This window comes from Equus przewalskii, chromosome 8 (assembly GCF_037783145.1).
Source record: "Equus przewalskii isolate Varuska chromosome 8, EquPr2, whole genome shotgun sequence".
Lineage (NCBI taxonomy): Eukaryota > Metazoa > Chordata > Mammalia > Perissodactyla > Equidae > Equus > Equus przewalskii.
Window position 1 is genome coordinate 19,193,967 of NC_091838.1, and position 6,906 is coordinate 19,200,872.

Consider the following 6,906-nt stretch of genomic DNA (forward strand, 5'->3'; position numbering starts at 1 on the left):
CTGTTTTCTTTTATAATTTCTTATATGGTCCAATGATAATGCTTACTAAGTTGAACCGACATACTGATTAGTTTTAAGCATCAGATTTAAAAGTGCATATTTAAGTTTCTACCTTCAATTATTCATCCATTAAATGGTTACTGAGCACCTGCTTTATCCCAGGCACCATTCCAGGGAGTGAGAATACAGTAGCGAGGAAAAGAAAGGTGTTCCCTCATGAAGCTTACAAATTCCAGTGGGAGGAGGCAGAAATGGACCCATAAATACATGATGTGTCAGGTGGAGAGAAAATGAAACAGGGCACAAGATCTAGAGAGTGATGGGGTGGTATTATTTTAGATGGGGAGTCAGGGAAAGGCCTCCCTGCTGTGGTGACATTTGAGCAGAGATCCAGAGGAAATGAACACATGAGGCATGTCAGGAATTGAGGGAAGAACATTCCAGAACACATGAACCATGCAGTAACTGAGGGAAGAACGTTTGAAGCGGAGGGAGTAACAAATGCAAAGACCCTGAAGTGGGAGGCTCCTTGGCATGTTTGAGGGACGCTGAGAAGGCGAAGGTGAAATACTCAGGATTTACATCTCAATTAACCATAAACATATGAACTTTTTCATTCTTTGAATTTCCTAATAAACTGGTGATTAAGCAGAGATATCTTTTTGTTTCAATCCATAATAAAAATTTCCTATTTCCTAAGTGTCCTACTTTGGTTAAACAATACATAATCAACTTATGTTAATTTTTTGTTCTTTGGTTCATGTCTACTCTGTCAGGCATGTGTGGTGCTGTCAGGTGCTGGGCAAGCAGCAGTGGACGTCACAGACATAACCCAGCCTTGACGAAGCATATAGTGTGAAAGAACTTGTAGTCCTTGAGTTCTTCATTTTCACGATACAATATAGGGGGTCTTAGAGGCCAGGACTGGGAATTCAACTAGGAAGAGGGATGAGGGAGCACTAAGAAGGAAGGCAAAGGCCAGATGGCAGAGAAAATAGGGAAGGTCTTGTAGGCAGACAGGTTCCAGACTCTGAGAGAGAAAGAGGAAGAATCAGGTGGAGAAACATGGGGGCCAGGGAGCCACAGGCAAAGAGTTTGGGCACCAGGAGACAGGAATCCTAGCCAAGCATCTCAGCCAGCTACAAGGAATCTGCGTAAAAGGCAGCAGGTGCCCACAGCAAGAAAGCAGCTGAAACAGCCTGTCTCTGTCACTGGGACTCAAGGTTTGGCATGGGGAGTTTTAAGCATTTTTGTCAGGGCCAAAGAATCTCCACTTTTCTCTTGTGCCTATGTCGTGACTTGAAAAGGTGAAGGCAAGGGTTTGAGTGCGTTGTTCACCAGCATTTGAGTTGATGCAGGTTGGGTGAGTTGAATTGCCTGCTTTCTGACTGATTACCTGAAGGGGACCCATCTGCTTTCCAGCATTGGTGTCCTCTGGACCCCTACGTGTCCCCTGGCCAGCCACTGCCAGTTGTTGCTCACATCTGCACCCTCCTTCCCAGCGTCTCTCCTTCCCCATGCCCCTGATTGATAAGGACTCTCATTGTAGAAAATGCCAGAGCACAAAACAAGGACATTTTCAATAAAATTCTGATATCAATTGGACTTTTTTACATCTCTGTTTCTTCTGGAAAAAAATCCAGAAAAATTAGCCTTTAATTTTATTTCCCATATGGTTAATCAAAATTTTTTGTCGTTATTGTTTGTTCTTTGGGATCTTTTTGCTTTGGTAGCTGTTTCCTCATTTACATTTTCAAAACAGGCACACTTATGCTTCCTTCCCCACACACGGATATGCACATCTTACATCTCTCACATAAACAATGCTTCATGTAACCCCATACACGGTGATATCTAATATATGTTCATAACCATTCTTATCTATCAAATGAAAACAATGTGAAAAATATCAGCCAAAGTGGAATGTGAATGCTGGGCTCTGGGCTTTATATAACACAAGGTAGCTGGCCTTTATAAAATTACTTTAGGTGTTCAAGTCTTGCTGTATGTTTCTTGATTGCCTTGGCAATCAGTGTACAGAAGATGAAAACCCTGGAAAGAATGTCAGATACTCAAACTGACTTAACAAAACTACACTGTTATAAGGACAATTGTATTCACCTTGTTCTATCCCCTGAAGAAAAATTTTTAAGATTTTTCTTTTTTTTTTTGGTGAGGGAGATTGGCCCTGAGCTAGCATGCATTGCCAATCTTCCTCTTTGTGCTTGAGGAAGACTGTTGCTGGGCTAACATCTGTACCAATTCTCTATTTTTTATGTGGGACACCATCACAGCATGGCTTGATGAGCACTATGCAGATCTGTGCCCAGGATCCTGGCTCGTGAACCCCAGGCCGCTGAAGCAGAGTGCACAAACTTAACCACTGTGGCACCAGGCCAGCTCCTTTAAGAGTATTTTTATTTTGTGAGTTCAGAAGTTTTTCTTGTTACTAACTCTTTTTTTCCTACTCCATGCAGAAAATTTGATGAACACATTTATTTCTTCTGCCTCTTAAAATTGAATCCTCTCCACCTCAAGCTGAAGGACTGTATGCATGGAGATCACCGTTAGCTCAACGTGAGCCACAGACAGCATCAGCTCTGTGGCAACAGGCATGATCAGACCAAAATAGGCCTTGTAAAGACAGCATTCTGAAATGCCGGTTCTGGTTTTGTGGGCTCTTGCGCAGCATATTGACTGTATTAGTTAGTTAGCATCTCTCCAGATTGTCCATCTATAATAATATAATATAATCCATATAATAATAAACCCACATGGAGGTTCTTTAATTTAGGGACCCGACAAAGGATTTGTTGGAATGACAGCACCCTTTAGAAAGAACACTACACTTAAAGTTTACTAAACACTAACTTGGATATAAACATACAGGTGATTCTGAATACCTTCTAGTTCTTTCTCACTCAGAAATTGGTGGCAGCACTTAATATGGTTGTCTTAGCTATTATACAGCCTGGATTCTTTTCTCCCAGCTTTTGATATACTTGTGGGTATTTCATCTTACTTGCCATGGAATGTCTGCTTCTTGTTTGGGGGCCTTTATTACTAATCTCAAAAACTTTTCAGGCTTCACTTGTGCCGAGTACAGACTATATATAGAATTATTTGCTTTTCTCTGAAACACTGTACGTTCTCCGCTAGGAAACACCATCACACTTCCTGTGCCAAATATACCCTGGGGAGCAGCACCAGAGGGGGCGTTATTCTTAATGTCCAATATCTTGTGGACTGCGTGTTATCTGCCTGTTCTATCTCTCCATTGCACATCCTGCTCCCCGTACCTCAAATTCACATCTAAACTTGAACTAATCAACTTCTTCCTAAAACCAGCTCCTTCTTGGTTTCATGTTTCTGTTACATATTTTCCCAGTTACCCAGGTTTAAAGCTGCATAGGTATCTTTGATGTGCTTCCTCTTCTTGGTCCTTTATTGATCAACAAATCCTGATCATTCACACTTTATCATCTCTTCCATGATCATAATTTTTATTCCATACCTCTGCCACTATTCCAATTCATGTCTTATTACTTCATGGAGGGACCACTGCAATGGTCTCCTTGCCCCGTCCTTCAGGCTCACCCTCCTTCAACACATTCTAGGCTCTGGCCAGATTATTCATCCTCAAACACCACTCTAATCTTTAAAACTTTAAAAGTTGCTTTATCGTGTCACTCTTCCACTCATAAATTTCTGCTGGGTCCCCATTGCTAAAAGGATAAATTCCAAACTCCTTTATTTGGCAGGTAAGGTCCTGGTGCCAAGCTCTCTCTCTGATCTCATCTCTTAGTTCTGACCTGCCTTCAGCACCAGTGTGAAGTGATCTACTTGCCCTTCCTCCAAGATACGTTGTACATTCCACTCCTTTGCCTATGCCCAAGCCATTTCTTTCACCTGGTTGGCTGACCTAGTTGTCATTCTTAACTTCCTTTTTTCTCTTGCCATCTTCTACTGTAGAAGCTGGAAACTCTAAATATCCTCTTTCCCAACTTCCCTTGTGACTTGGGTCAATCATGTATCACAGTTGAACACCTTGAATGTCATCACATCTGTTCTACTGTGTTCTGTTTTATTTCTAGAAAAATTATAGTAATTAGTGTAGAAATGTGGATTCAATAAAATGTCATGATGGGGGCTTAGAACCAAAGAGGAGTAGGGTTGTAGTTTCTGATTTTCTCAGCTAAATTAAAAATTTTCATCTAAGAAACATAGCACCTATTCTTGAAAAGTTGTTAAATTTTTCCTTGTTTGATTGTTGAAAATGTTTGGATGTTTTCCCTTCCCTCTTTCTTTCCTTCCTTCCTTTCTTCCTTCCTGCCTCCCTTCCTTCCTTCCCTCCTTTCTCTTTCTTTGGTTTGATGGAGAAAAGAGGAGTGAGGTGGGATTGCTTGTTTGAAGTCCTAGAAGAAATAGAAAGGTTTAGGTCCTCTCTTTTACCACTTCTGATTAAAAAAAAAAATGGCTACTTTATTTAATAACCAGAAGCTACATTTTATTTAATTGATTACTATGGCTTGGCACAGATGTGCTATTGACTAGTAGTCATAAAACTCAAGACTTCTTGTTTACTCAAATTTTAGCAGATCTCTTCACGGGGGATGGTAAGGTCTTTTTTCTTTCAGGATGTGCTTAGGGGGTTACCAAGTCAAATTGTCCAACCCACAAACTGCTGAACTTTAGTCCACAAAGTAGTAGCTATAGAAACAGAAAGGGTCATTTAGAGAGGCTATGTACAGTTAAAGACACCTGTGGTTAACACCAAAAAAGAAAGAAGGAAAGCCCATCGTCTTTCAATGCACTCAACAAACAGTTTTACTTCTCTTTCTTAACAGTAAAGTGTAAACCAGTTTTGAAGTAAAAAGCATGAACAGGAGAGTTATAATGGAGCAACAGCTGCAGAGGTCAGATCAAGCTCGCCCCTTGGATGGGCGAACAATCCTTGATGCTTTGCACATTTGACCAATTTCACTTAATAATCAATACTTTTCTAAAAGTTCTTATAAAAATATCATTCCGTAAAGGATTTCAACCCTGGCGTTTTTGAGGCACATGAGTTTCTGAAAGGAAATATAGTCACATTTGCTTGACAACACTCGTCACATGTTTAACCACGGTAGAGGTAGGAGTGCAGTGTTTCAGGCGCGTGCTTTTAAAAGCCAAACTCTAATCCTAAATATATCCCAATGTCATAAGAAGAGTGACCATATTTATAACCAGCAAATGAAGAACCAAGAGCAGAAAGGCGGAATGTGAGAAAGGAGAAAGCAACTGGGGGATGTAAAGTGGGAGGGAGGGGCACAAAACAGGAGTCAGATCCCCATTCCTTCCCACTGCTCCCAGAGCTCGTTCAACAATTTGAAAACTCACAGACCCTGTGCCAAGCACAAGAGCATGTGGGGGTGTGGGCGTGGGTGCGTGGGGGATGCACAGAAGTCATGCTCCTTTCTCTTTAGGACCTCACCATCTGGTGAGGGAGCCTGACATAGATAAAGAAGTCTGATGGAAATCCAGCCTTGATAAATATTTAAATAGCTCTATGATAGTAACAGAAGAACAGGGGACAGAAAGCTTCTTTCTCACAGGTGGGAGCAGGGATGTTCTGATGGAGGTGGTGAGATTTGAGCAGGGTCTTGAGTGATGAGTAGGATCCTGACAGATGGAGATGCATGGAAAGGAATCAGCCAGACATTGTGAAGTGGGTCATTCCTGAGGAACAGCAAATGAACCGGCAGGCAGGACCACCTGCCTGGAAGTGATGATGATCAAACGGGAAAGCCGGGCTGGAGTCAGACACCAGCTGAGAATTTCAGGCTTTTTGTCTGCCTGAAAGGTAGTTAGTAAGGTATCTCCCATAGCAGCAGGAAGGAGACTGATTTGAGCAATGGTCACAGCTTCTGGGTAAAGCCCAACACTGCCCTCTCTCCACGGGTCTCAGCCTGAGCCCCTGTCATGGCAAATAGCACAGAATGCCCCTCCGTCTCCTCAATTTCCCCATCCTCATCCCTGCTTCTGTGTCCTTCCTGCAGTGGACACCTATTCTCTTTTTATGCCAAGAACTCTTCCCTTTTTCTGGGATCGGCCCCCTTTCTTTGGGGAGCTCTTCCTCCCTCCACTCCAAGCACATGGATTTAGTGGGGTCACCAGTCCCAGCACCCTGAAGCCCTGGGCACAACTGGTTTGTTGGAAGTCAGCAGAGTGAGACGCAAGCCAGTCCTGAGATTTTTCACACTGGACGTAAGCAAAGGAATTTAATCTCTCTTTGGTGTTGAAGGTATAAAGGTAGAAGTTGCTGATGGATGAAACTGATTTAAGAGAATAAAGCTGAAATAGGGAAAAAAGCAGAGATGAGAACCCAAGATGGCAATGCTTAAGTCCCAGTTAAGTTTTCCTGAGGTTCAAATGAACTCGTATATTTTCCACCAAGACTTCCAATAAATCTCCTTTTTTGTCTCAGTTAGGTTAGGATAGGGTTCTGTCACTTGCAATCAGAATGGTCCTGAATAAAAGATGTCTGTGCTGGTTCCTTCTCATTTGCTCAGCAGTCCCTCCATCCATGTCCCCACCCTGCTCTGTGCCCCCAAAGGCTGACTGTGTGCATTGCATCCATGGAGGGCTCCCTTGCCCTCCTGCTTCCAGTGGGAGTCACTAGCAGGAGATGGAGGGGTGGGGGGCTGGGTATCTATTACCCTGGTTCTGTTCTGGCCAGGCCCCTGCAGTTTGCCTGCAAGCCTCTCCTGAATGCCTAGCTCCCATCTGGGACCTTGTCCACACAGCAATCTTCCAGCTTTGGTCACTGCTTCCTTCCCCTGTCCTTTCCCACTGACATGTAGAAATGGTTCCCTGCTCTGACTGGCCTAAAGTAAGCTATGGCCTTTGTTTCTCTCTCTAAAC